This window comes from Oryctolagus cuniculus, chromosome 11 (genome assembly GCF_964237555.1).
Source record: "Oryctolagus cuniculus chromosome 11, mOryCun1.1, whole genome shotgun sequence".
In the NCBI taxonomy this organism is placed as follows: domain Eukaryota; kingdom Metazoa; phylum Chordata; class Mammalia; order Lagomorpha; family Leporidae; genus Oryctolagus; species Oryctolagus cuniculus.
In genome coordinates this window covers 69,691,035-69,704,610 of record NC_091442.1, presented here as the reverse complement: position 1 = coordinate 69,704,610, position 13,576 = coordinate 69,691,035, and positions in this window count along the sequence as shown.

The following is a 13,576-nucleotide window of genomic DNA, read 5'->3' as shown; positions in this document are numbered from 1 at the left end:
GAATTGGAATGTTTGGCTTTCTCTACACAAGATCCCATGTCTTTATTTCTCAAGCTTTGGTTTTGCATGATGGTAAAGGAACACAGTACAACAATTTAAAATATTAAAACTTTTGACTATTATGTCTTTTCCACCAGTATCCTTACTCAAGGAAGGAAAAAATATTTCATAAAGTTTTAGTGTAGGAAGCATTCTGTCCAGTTACTTCCCATTCCCAAATCACATGCTATTCCCTGGAAGGACTGAGGAGGAAGAAACCCCAAAGGTCAACCTACACTGGTCCTCTAATCCTCACCAGGGATAGTTTGCACCATCTGTCCTCTCTAAACATGTTGCCCACCACTTGCGCCACCATTTTACTGTTTGAATAATACACCAACGCCATGAAGTAGGCTGGGATTGTACATTTCCTTTCTAAACACATTATGCTTATTCGTAAAACAACAGGGAACACAGAATTCAGGACTCCGGAAGTGACAGTTATCTTTTCTAACTGATAAAAGATGGCTGGTGATGATGTTGTGGAGCAAGGGCTCACTGTCTGAAGTACACAGAAGCCAGTGATTGTGGAATGGCTTTTGAGAAAGCATAGGCTTTATTGCAAGGTCAATCAGAAAGGAAACAAGAGGCCAGGCTCCTATCTATCTCTCTAACCTGGGCCTGGAGTAGGCTTGATGAGTCAGGGAGGACCAGCTGGTATATGGAAGTGCTGGCAAGACTTTCACACCAGATCTTCCAGGTTGATGGACCCGTAGTGTGTAAAAGAGTTCTGGCCTTCGGGATCCAGTCATAGCCTGGTCTCTGGTTCCCTGGAGGAAACACTGGGTGTTTAAGGTTGGAGGCTTCCTCTTCTGAGCATTCCCAATTTCTGTGTCAGAGGCCTGTGTTAGGTTCTCTGCCCACCATTATCATGCCTCAGGTACTTGGCCACACCACAGATTTCCAACCTACATTGATGGAGCTTTGATCTATGGGGCTCTGTAGATCTGGTTAGAATCACACAGAAATGGTTTGCCTGCCATTATAATACCTGATGGCCTGTTTTCAAAGATGGAAGGTTTAAATATACAATTGAATATGTAAGAGTCGTTGTTTTCAATTTTTTTAGCTTCCCTTGCTTGAGGTCCTACCCTTTAGAAAACATTATAAAGAACATTTGAAAGATGTAATTCCTAGCCCCAAAAGAGTCAACTGCAGTGTCTGAATTTGGTTTCCCAAGCCAGTCACAAAGTAGAAGGAAAAGCAAACAGTAAAGTTGATGTGTGTGCCCAAGTCTCCCTCAGTCACAGACTGATTTATTTATTTATTTGAAAGACAGAGTTACAGAGAAGCAGAGGAAGAGTAAAAGAGAGAGGTGTCTTCCATCTGCTGGTTCAGTGGCCAGAGCTGAGCAGATCCAAAGCCAGGAGCCAGGAGCTCCCTCCAGGTCTCCCACACAGGTGCAAGGGCTCAAGGACTTGGGCCATCTTCCATGGCTTTCCCAGGTCATGCTAGAGAGCTGGATCGGAAGTGGAGCAGCTGAGTCTCAAACCAGCGCCCATATGGGGTGCCTGCAGGTGGTGGCTTTACCTGCTAGACCACAGCACTGGCCCCCAGGTTCCACTTTTCAATATGACCCTTGATAGAGCTGATCTGGTAAATCACTCACCTCCTGGGAACACTTTCCAAAGCTCAGGGCCAGGTTGACCACTGTTACTTCCAGAACTCTTTTGCCCACATAATAGCAAAAAATAGCACATCAGTATCCCAACCTCCCACTGAACCCACATTTTGTGTGAAAAGTTCATTTTTCATAAATAGAAACTTGGAATGCTTTACTGGCTTATGATCACACTCTGGGAATCTTCCAAGGCTCTTGTCTCCTACCCTGCGTTCCATTGCCTCCTTCACCATGGACCTTGCTGGCTTGAATCACTTGCAGCTTGGACAGTCTTCCAGCTATTTGCCTGCTGAACATCTGTACTGCTTGTTAAATGATAAATCTGTGCAGCTAAGAACAAGACCCAGAGGCCCAGGATTTGATGTTGTCGATGGGGCAATTGTCTTTAAACCTCCTGAAATTTCCTATCCAAGTGAGATAGCCATGTTCTAACCTGTGTGTAAGATTATATAACAGTAAACCAGGCTATTGGTATAAAATAAATATTCACAGAGAAGCCATCTTCCATGAAATTCATTTCAAAAAGCCCAAAAATTTATCTAAATTGCCATTCATCCTTTCCTTGTAGCTTCATGAATCTCTAATCAGTAGTTGGTTTTGGTCAAGTTGTCATCTCCTACACTTCCAGCAGAGAGTCAATTGTCAGCACACGGAACTTCTTGGAAGTTTCTCTTTCCTCAGTCTCCATGCTTCATAGATGTTCTTTCTTCTATGCCAAATTCCCTTCAACAGTCTAGGTAATGCCTACTTGCCCTTAAACTTTAACTCAGGGGTTGTCTTCTCCTGTCTCCTCCAGGCAGTCCGCAGTCCTTTGCCCCATGTGTTCCTACAAGGTGCTATGTATGCCTCCATCAAGGGCCATCAGCCCTAGGTCATTCTGAAAAGGAATGAAGACTTTGATTGTTTGCCAGATGGATGACTTCAAGGAAGAGGCTGTTTGCCAGCAGCATACACAGCACTATGGTCAGCCAGAGCCAGGGCTTCCTAGCCAGTGCAGAAGAGGAGACAAGCATGCCTGCTTTACTTTCTTCCTGCCTTATCTAGCTGGTGTTCTAGATAGCCCCACCTCCCTACCAGCCAATGATTTGGGTCTATCAAGAATAAACTTTTAATTGAGGCAGGTTACAACACCTCTGCATTTGCAGACTTCCTGAGAGAATGGTTGGCTTTCTCTAAAGTATAGCAAAGGATAGCCCACCAGAATTCTTATGACCAAGGGCCCCCAGGACATAGGACAAGGCTGGGCCTACAGTTGACATGCATATATGAGGGGATGTCAAAAAAGTTCAGGGAAACATGGAATTAATAGTTTATTTTTATGGAAGAAAATTTGAAAAAAAAAAAACTTTAGTCATGGACTCAACAGGGACATCAAGACTTGCATTCTTCTACCAGCTGAACTCCTTGAAAACTTAGGCCTTACTAATTTTTCTCCTGAAGTCAACTTTGTTACAAAAAGAGTTTCTGCGCTGACACCACGGCTCCCTAGGCTAATCCTCTGTCTGTGGCGCTGACACCCCGGGTTCTAGTCCATGTTGGGGCACCAGATTCTGTCCCAGTTGCCCCTCTTCCAGTCCAGCTCTCTGCTGTGGCCCAGGAAGGCAGTGTAGGATGGCCCAGGTCCTGCACCCACATGGGAAACCAGGAGAAGCACCTGGCTCCTGGCTTCGGATCGGCACAGCGTCAGCCGTAGCAGCCATTTGAGGGGTGAACCAATGGAAGGAAGACCTTTCTCTCTGTCTCTCTCTCTCACTGTCTAACTCTGCCTGTCAAAAAGAAAAATAAAATAAATAAAAAACAAAAAGAGTTTCTGGTACAGGAATTAATAATTTCATATTTTAGACATATAACAGATCCTGTGTTGAAAGAAAAGGAATATTTGGGCAGATGTCAGACTTCAAAAGACCACATGAAAGAGAAAAACTTCAGCTCCCAAATAATGTGCTTTGGTGTCAGTGACAAAAAGAACACTAGGCTGGTTGGAATATGCATTTGAGGGATCATATTCTAAAATTCTAGATTTTGAAGTATCAGCTTACTTCTTTTACCAATTTTAATGATCTGCAGAGACTTGAGATATATAATTGTCAGTGTGTGTGTGTGTGTTAATTTATTTGAGAGGTAGAAACAAAGATACTGAAAGAGAGAGAGAGAGAGAGAGAGAGAGAGAAACTCTCATCTAGGGGTTCATGGCCCACAACAGCCAGTGTTTGTCTAGGTTGAAGGCAGGAGCTGGAAACTCAGTTCAGGTTTCTCAGGTGGATGGCAGGAAGCCAATCCTCGAGCCATCACCACTGCCTCCCAGATCTTCATTAGCAGGAAACCAGAGTCAGGAACCAGAGCCAGGAATCAAATCCAGATATTCAGTTTTGGGACACAGGCATCGTACCTGTTTAAGCCAAACACCTGCTCACTGCACGTCATGGTCGCTATTGCCTACCCCTCATATGTGTGTCTGAAAGCCCCTTGCTCTTCTGCTGTTAGGACTTTTGTTGGGACCAGCGTGGTGGTGCAAATAGTTAAGCCTTTGCCTGCAAAACTGGCATCCCACATGAGTACTGGTTTGAGTCCCAACTGCTCCACTTCAAATTCAGTTTACTGATAATGTGCCTGGGAAAGCAGTGGAGGAAAACCCTAGTGCTTGGGCCTCTGCCTCCCACATGGGAGATTCGGAGGGAGCTCCAGGTTCCTGGATTTGGCCTGGCCCAGACCCAACTGTTATGGCCATTTGGGGAATGAACCAGTGGATGGAAGATCTCTTTCTCTCTCTCTCTCTGTAACTATGCCTTTCAAATAAATTAAGATTTTTAAAGACACTTGTCATTGGAATTATAGCCCTCCAAGATGATCTCATCTCGAGATCCTTAATTGAATTACATTTGCAAACACCCCTTTTTCCAAATAAGATCACTTTCTCAGATTCCAGGGATTAGGAATATCTTTTGGGGGTCTCCATTCAGCCCACTGCAATGTAAAGCATCTGTGTCATCTAACTGAGTGATAAAGGTAGTTTTCATAAAGCTGTGTTGGGAAGGATAAGTGGAGTTGGTGATGTTATCATGGAAGGACAGTTCCTTCAGAGGAAATGCATTTGCAAAAGAAAGAAGGCATTAGCTGGCACCTTGGGGCCAGCACACCGAGTTCTAGTCCCGGTCAGGGCGCCGGATTCTTTCCCGGTTCCCCCTCTTCCAGGCCAGCTCTCTGCTGTGGCCAGGGAGTGCAGTGGAGGGTGGCCCAAGTGCTTGGGCCCTGCACCCACATGGGAGACCAGGAGAAAGCACCTGGTTGCTGGCTTCGGATCGGTGCAGCGCGCTGGCTATAGCAGCCATTTGGGGGGTGAACCAACAGAAGGAAGACCTTTCTCTCTCTCTCTCTCTCTCACTGTCTAACTCTGCTTGTCAAAAAAAAAAAAAAAAAAAAAAAAAAAAAAAAAAAAAAAAAAAAAGAAGAAGGCGGCATTAAAAGAAAGAGTGGGCACCCTATCTTTGGAACTTAGGTAAGAGGATCCAAACCCAAGACTGTCTGGGTCATTCCTAACTGACACTCCTTGTCTCAGGGCCCCATCTGCTTTTGCCTTTTGTTCCAGATTCTTTAGAACCAGCATGGGCTCACTGCTCGCCACCTGTAGTTCCAGCGTCCCCTGTGGTCTGAGACCTAAGTAAGGGACAAGTCCAAGGAACAGAGTTCACACTTTACCATAGTTAAATCTAAAAGCCAAGCAGCAGTAACACATCTCTTCTTTTTTGACACTGTCCTAACACTAAGTAAACAATACCTCCCTTTCAATGACACTGTGCAGGTTTCTCTTGAGTTGAACACCAGCTTACTGGTGGCAGAGTGGGATGGGAGAAGCATCCTACCTCACTGTCCACATAGATCCCTTGGTTTTTCAGAGAGCTGAACCTTGGCTCATGGCACATGCTTCAAGATACATGCAGCCATTAGGCCACCGAGTGGCAGAGTCAATTAAAAATGCAATAAACTTTGGGTCAGGTGAATATGAAATATGAGAAATACAGGTTGAATGGTCCTTCCAAAGAATGCTTGATGTAATGGTGTTGTTATTTATTATAAATGTATTGTAAATCAACAAGTCTCATTTTATAGCCTCATAATGTTGATTTATTTTATAATAAATCTTGTCAGCAAAAATGAACTCAAAAACAAGAGGTGGTAAAAGCCCACGTGAAATGTGAAATGAGGACTGAAATTTCCCTTCTCAGGTAAGTTGAGGATGAGCATGTACCCAGTACAGAATACTTTTTTGACAGTTACCATGGGAACCAACAGAAAATGATGCATCACTGCTGAGGAAACATCAGTGCTCCCTTTGGGAATGAAAATTTTAGTAAGACTGCAAGAGAGTGAGCTGGTGCTGTGGTGCAGAGGGTTAAGCCAATGCTTGTGATGCCAGCATCTCTTATCAGAATGCCACTTTGAATCCCAGCTGCTCTGCTTCCAATCCAGCTCCCTGCTCATATGCCTGGGAAGGCAGGAAAAGACGGACCACTGTACTTGGCCCCTGTCACCATGTAGGAGATCAGGATTGAGTTCCAGGCTCCTGTCTTCAGCTTGGCCCAGTCCTGGCTGTTGTGGCCATTTTGGGGAGTGAACCAGTGGATGGAAGATCTGTCTCTCTCTGTCTCTTCTCCCCCACTCCCATCATCCCATCACTACCTTTCAAATAAATCTAAAAAAAAAAAAAGATTCAAGGGACAGGGACCATTTAACTCATGCTCTTAAAGGATTGGCATGGCACTCTGTGAGACATTAACTTTCCATTTAGAGGAAAGAATTGTTATTCTAACGGAAATTTTGTTTGTTTTCAATACCAAAGTTTCCTGTGCACATATGAAGATACTTCAAGAAGTTCATGGTAAATGTAATTAAAAGGTAAGCTTGTTTTGGTGCAAAATAAAATTATGAAATCCATGCAGTGGTTTCAAAATGTGCATTTTCCATGAACTTTTTGAAGACCTATCCTAAATGAGAAGTCAAAAAATAGCAGCTAATGTGATCCCTACATCAACCAAGAAATTTGTAAACAACTCAATAGTATTGGGTTTACAGCACATCAGTAGAGGCTTCAAATAGAAAATTCATTTATTCCAATATGCTTTGTTTTTCTTTAATTCAAGGAATAAAAGCAAATCATTTAGAAGTTCATTCAGTACAAGATGAAACATTTGTCATTCTTGTGGTTGCTATCAACAACTCAATTGAAAAGTTCAACATTGAAGATAATTTTTATAGTAATATGTAACTACAAATAATCATATACAAATAGAAAATTTTGATGGGTCACATCATGTAAAAATAATATTTACTAAATTAAGAGAGCCATAAAGCACTAACATGTAATTCATACACTTATAAATCATTCCAAAATAAGCTTTTGGAATTTTCCAATCGAAATGCTTTAATATACATTCATATAATTAAAATAACTGAACTACAAAATTGTTGTGATGAGGTTGTGAATAAAATTAGTATTTCCATATGGCACTGTGTCTTCACTGTTTGCTGCCTGTTAGTTTTTCAGACTTTTGATTACTCAAGTAAATTAATTTTTGTCAAACTAAGTGGACTACAATGGTATTAGATTCTTCTGTAAAGAAATTCTTTAAATTTTGTATGCATTGTTAACCAGTATTGGAATCTCTAAACAAAGCATTCAACAAATGGAGGACCAAAAACTTTAGCTTGCAAAGCTTTTTAGGGATTTAAAGTATTTGAAAAGAAAACTGACAAAAGGAAAAGGAATTTGTTCCTACAAAAACAAGGAAGTGAAAAAATGTAAATGGTATACGGGATTTTGGGGCTAACTATTGATGAAGCTCCTCCTTTCATTTAGATAAATTGGCATTCTGTTCCAGAATAGAATGGAATAAAATTGATGGCTCCACACCTTTGAAAAATTTAAAATGTAGTGAAATGCTCTGAACATTCATAAAGACAAACCATATTCTTAAGTTTTAATTTATAAAAATATATGCCAAAGATATTCTGGTTAGAAACAAAAATATCTGGCCTAAATTTTTATTTTTTTAAATATTTTTAAATAGGATTGAGAATCTCTTTGTTTAGCATAATTTACTCTGAGCTTTCTAGTTACCTTAGCACTCAGAGATAATATATTCTTATCAAAAATAAGGTCTCCACAGAAAATTAAATTGAAGATATAAAAAATTCTTATTCACATATCACAAAATTCAATTTAGGAATGGTACATTCACAGTGCCTGGATTGAATCTTGACTTTTGCTCCTTACTGCAGCTTCCTGCCAATGCAGACCCTGGAACAAGACACAGCAGTGATGGCTTCAGGAGCTGGATTCCTGCCACCCACATGGGAGACCTGGATTGTGTGCCTGGCTCCCTGATTCAGCACCCCCTACTCCCTGTCACTGCAGGCATTCGGGATGTAATCCAACAAATAGAACAAACTTTCTTTCTCTGTCTCTCATGCTCTCTCTTTCTCTCTTACTTTTTCTCTCCCTCTCAAATAATTTTTTAAAATTAATTTTGAAAATTATATACAATTTCATCAAAATTTTAGAGCCACATGAAAACATTGCATATTTATTTAAAGAAAAAAAGGAAAGGAGGAAAAGACAGTGTCATAGCCTTAGAGGAAAATCCAACTAAGAAACTAAGTAAAATGTAATCACTTATTTCAATGATAATTATGATGCTTGTGTTTTTAATATATTGAGATAACATATCTGCTTTAACATTTCTAGGGAGATATTTTTATACATAGTTGTTAATGGAACTGTTTTATATGTCCAAAATAATATAAAACTAGCTTGTGGATCAGTAAGTAAACAATTCAAAAACAAAATCATCTTAATTATTTTTAATACCTTGTTATTCTCAAAAATGTCCTAATTTCGTTAATAAATTAGACTTTAATCTAAGTTCAACCCAAGTGTAGACTGTACGGCAAAGGTTTTGCAGGCCCAGCTGATGCTGATGAAGGGTCCTGATTATATCCTAATGGTGTGGAAGACTGGACAAGATGCGTACACCACACTTCCTCCAGCTAATTTCTGTTTTACATATCAGATTTCCATGCAAGCTCCAATTTGAAGGGATGTTTCTATGGTTTGAAATGTGCTTAAAAACACTGCTTTGGGCAATGAAGAGTCTGGGGAGAATTTTAAGTAGGTAAATAACAGAATCAGATTTGCATTTTTAAAAGTCACCCTGGCAACAGAAGGGAAGAGGCACACTTTTGAAAAATAAACACCTGGGATATGTGCAGTGAGCATACACATTCAGGATTCACTGCACTCAAGTTTAATGTTATGCCCTTGGCTTTTAACAAAGTCCCAAAAAGCATGTTTCCAAGACCGCTTGTACAGGATTTGCACACTGAATTATGACTAGAATGCCACAAGTTTTTATTTCTTTTTGATTATCTAATTTAATTTCAATACAAACCAACAAGAACTACATTTTCTGATGATAATTCCCTTTTTGATAAAGCTGCCTGGACACTCAGAACTAAATGAAATGTTTCACTGTTAACATCTCATTTATTCTAAGTACTCATAATAAAAATGTTTCCTTGTTTTTGTTTCTCTGTTTCTTGGTTTTGTTTTTCATTATAATTTTGAATCTCTTTTGAAAGAACTGAATCTAAATCATAAATAATAACTGTTATGATTTTCGGCATGACATAGAGCTTTCTTTGCCAGACAACATTCTAAATATTTGTGTATATTAATTATTTACTCCTCACCAAACTAAATATGGAATGAATCTCTAGCTTTAGGATTAGTGAACTTATTTATAAAACATAGGTGACATCAGGGGTTGTCTATTACCCTTATAAGCTTTACTAACAATTGCTTGCCTAAAACCACCAAGCAGAAATAGCCAATTTCAAAAAATTACAGCAGCAGTAAACTAAACATCAAATCACCAGAAGTCACTTCTCTAATCCTCCACTCCCTCTCTCCCTCTGTAAAATCCTTCTGAAAATCATGACACCTGAAAGAGTAGTAGGGTGTTCTAATGATAGAGTGTAAAATCATGCTGAATATGTACAGGTGGTCAACAAATGTGAGTTACTGTTATTCTGAAAAAAAAAAAAAAAAAAAGACAAGACAAAGTATTCTTTGTCACACCTGCCATGTAGTCCATGGGCTATCTGATCACCTCTCCTCCACCTCGACCTCTCTGGCACCTCTCACCTGGAACATTGCCAAAACCTCCTAATGGCTCTCCTACTTCAAACTTCTCCACACAGCAAGTAGACCAAGTCTTTTAAAATGCAATCCAGGGACCGGTGCTTTGGCGCCGTAGGTTAGTTCTCCACCTGCGGCGCCGGCATCCCATATGGGCACCGATTCTAGTCCCGCATGCTACACTTCCGATCCAGCTCTTTACTATGGTCTGGGAAAGCAGTTCAAGATGGCCCAAGTCCTTGGACCCCTGCACCCACGTGGGAGACCAGGAAGAAGCTCCTGGCTTCAGATTAGCGCAGCTCCGGCCATTGTGGCCATTTGACGAGTGAACCAGCGGAAGGAAGACTTTTCTCTCTGCGTCTCCCTCTCACTGTCTGTAACTCTGACTCTCAAATAAAATACATAAAATCTTTTTTTAAAAAAGATTTATTTTATTTATTTGAAAGAGTTACACAGAGAGAGGAGAGGCAGAGAGAGAGAGAGAGTGAGAGAGAGAGAGAGAGTTCCAACCGTTGGTTCACTCCCCAGATGGTCACAGTGGCTGGAGCTGTGCCGATCTGAAGCCAGAAGCCAGGAGCTTCTTCCAGGCCTCCCACGTGGGTGCAGGGGCCCAAGGACTTGGGCCATCTTCTACTGCTTTCCAGGCCATAGCAGAGAGCTGGGTCAGAAGAGGAGCAGCCGGGACTAGAACCGGCAGCCATATGGGATGCTGGCGCTTCAGGCCAGGGTTTTAACCCGCTGCGCCACAGTGCCGGCCCCATATACATAAAATCTTAAAAAAAAAAAAAATGCAATCCAGAGGGAGAGGGATTTGGCTGAACAATTAAGCTGCTTTCATCCCATGTTGGATTCTTGGCTGTAGCTCCCAACTCCAGGTTCCTGCTAATGCACACCCCAGACAGCAGCAGTTGATGGCTCAACTATTTGAATTCCTGCCACAAATATGGAAGACCTATACTGGGTTCTGGGCTCTTGGCTTCAGCCTGGCCCAATGTCTGCTGTTACGGACATTAGGGGAATGAACTAGCAGATAAGAATTCTCCCACCCCCACCCCTCACCGCCAGCCTTTTGAAATAAAGTAAATAAATAAATACATACTTAGTTCTTTGAAAAGAAAAAAAAAATGGCAACTCAAATTTTATCACTCCTCTGCTCAAAACCCGCTGAGGGAGGTAGAATAATGCCCTAACCCCTAACCCCTAACCCCTAACCCCCAGTCTCCAGAACCAATGAATATGTTACTCAGGTGGTGAAAAAGTCTTTGCAGATGTGATTACATTAAGGTTCTTGAAGAGAGTGGGTTATGTCCCTATAGGAGGAGGCAGGAGAGTCAGAGTTGGAAAAGAAGTGCTTCTGAAGGGGCGTCAGTGCTGGATGAAGCAGTGAGCCAAAGGATGTTGGTGGCCTCTGGGAAGAGTCAGTTCTCCTGAGAGTCCAGAAGGAATGTGGCCTTGCCAGCACCTTGATTTTAGCTCCACGTGCTATGGATTCAATTGTGTCCTCCCCTCCCCACAAAAATACACTGGCATTTTAACTCTCAGGGCTTCCGAATGTGATCCTCTTTGTACATACAGTTTTGTTTTTTTTTTTGTTTTTTTTTTTGCTTTTTTTTTTTTTTTTTTTGACAGGCAGTTAGACAGTAAGAGAGAGACAGACAGACAGAAAGGTCTTCCTTTCGTTGGTTCACCCCACAAGTGGCCGCTACGGCCGGCACATTGTGGCTGGTACACTGCGCCAATCCGAAGCCAGGAGCCAGGTGCTTCCTCCTGGTCTCCCATGCAGGTGCAGGGCCCAAGCACTTGGGCCATCCTCCACTGCCCTCCTGGGCCACAACAGAGAGCTGGACTGGAAGAGGAGCAACGGGACAGAATGCAGCGCCCCAATCAGGACTAGAACCCACGGTGCCGGTGCCGCAGGTGGAGGATTAGCCAAGTGAGCTGTGGCGCCGGCCTGTACGTACAGTCTTTACAAAGGTGATAAGGTCATAATGCAGTCATGGCGGGTCCTGATTAAAAATGGCCAATATCCTTAGCAAAAGGGGGCTGTGGAGTGCAGACAGGCACATGGGCAGAATGTCACAAGAAGATGATGGCACACCAAAGGAAAACCACCAGCAGCTGGAGCTAGGCATGGATCTGATTACTCCTACTGATACCTTGCTTCCAGACCTTAATTTTGAGAACTGTGAGGCAAGACATGTCTATTGTTTGAGGTACCCAGTCACTGTCTAAGCAAGTTCAGCAATCGAAGGCACCCTGTAAGACTCATTTGGGATTTCTGACCTCCAGAACAATAAGAGAATTCAGTTGTACTTTCCTTAGTCAATAACTCATTGTAATTTGCTCATGTAGCAATAGGAAACCAATAAATGCTCCAAAGGCTCCCCATCCAAAGTGTGAAGCCTTCTCCAGAGTGTAACATCAACCAACCTCACACTCAGCTCTCCTCCTCATTTCTGCATTCCGGCCCTACTGGCCTCCTTCTGTTTCTTGAACACCCTTGCCTGTTCTCACTCCAGGGCCTCAGCTCTTGCTGCTCCATGTGTCTAAAAGGCTCTTGTGTTTCCTTTGAGTCCCCCATCATTTGTCACCTTAGCAGAAAGGCCCTCTTTCAATGTACTATATAAAAACACTCTCTATCTATCTGCTGCTTTATTTTTCTTAGCACTTATCACCACTTGACATGATACACACTTGTTATTTTGTGATCATCATCTCCCCTTGTCCTCGTGAGAATATAAGCTCCTTAATAGCAGGCTGCCATGTGTCCACTCCTGTAGCAATGCCAGGCACATAGGAAGGACTCAGTAAATCTTTGTTGATTGTAGGAATTATTCAAAATTGCTATGCTCTGCTGCTAAACTATTTTCAGTATCTTTGTCTTTGAGCACATAAACCATGAAACCAATAGGCTCTGGGATCATAAATCCAACAGGCTCACCCATGTGACCCTCATCAAAATTAATTGGAAGGATGTACGCTCACCAGGGAAGTAGCAGCATAGATCTCCCCCAGAACTTCAAAACCTTTCTAATCAATGAATCAAGAGCACAACAAACAGTTCAGAGGCAGACCACGCCTGCCCAGAGAAACCAGTCAGGGTTAATGACAGCTCTGAACTTATAATTAATCACAAATGTCCAGCCAGGCAATTAAGCTGGGTTTGGAGCTAGATATTAATATACTTTTAATACACTCTCACTGAGAAGTAAAAAAAAAGGGGGGATAGCTTTGGCTGCTTTTAAGAAAGTCAAAATTAATCATGGTCTTCAAAAGATCCATATCTCACTTTAAAAATTAACTAACAGATGTGAGCGTAAGTGACAACAGTGGCAGCATCACAACAGAAATTAAAATGTAGGTAGACAGGCTAAAGAGCGCAGCCTGAAAGGATACTGCTTCCCAACCCCATGCTCTTTTATTATTTTATTCCCTCAACTTAGAAGTCAAATTATGCTCTAAATATAAATACAGCTGAAGCCCCAGATTTTTCTTATTAGTGTTTTTGTATCCATACAATAATTTTAATTGGCTTATTTATATTATCATGCCCATAGTCTTAGGACTTAGAAAGTCAAACATGAGCAAAAGAGAGAATGGATAGGCCTCCTTTTGGCCAGCTTGTCTTCACTATTTATTGTGGGGAGCAACTCGGACTAGACTAAGTTACTCGAATTAAGACTTATTCTATGCATCTGCTCTCCCACAATATGGCGCTGGGA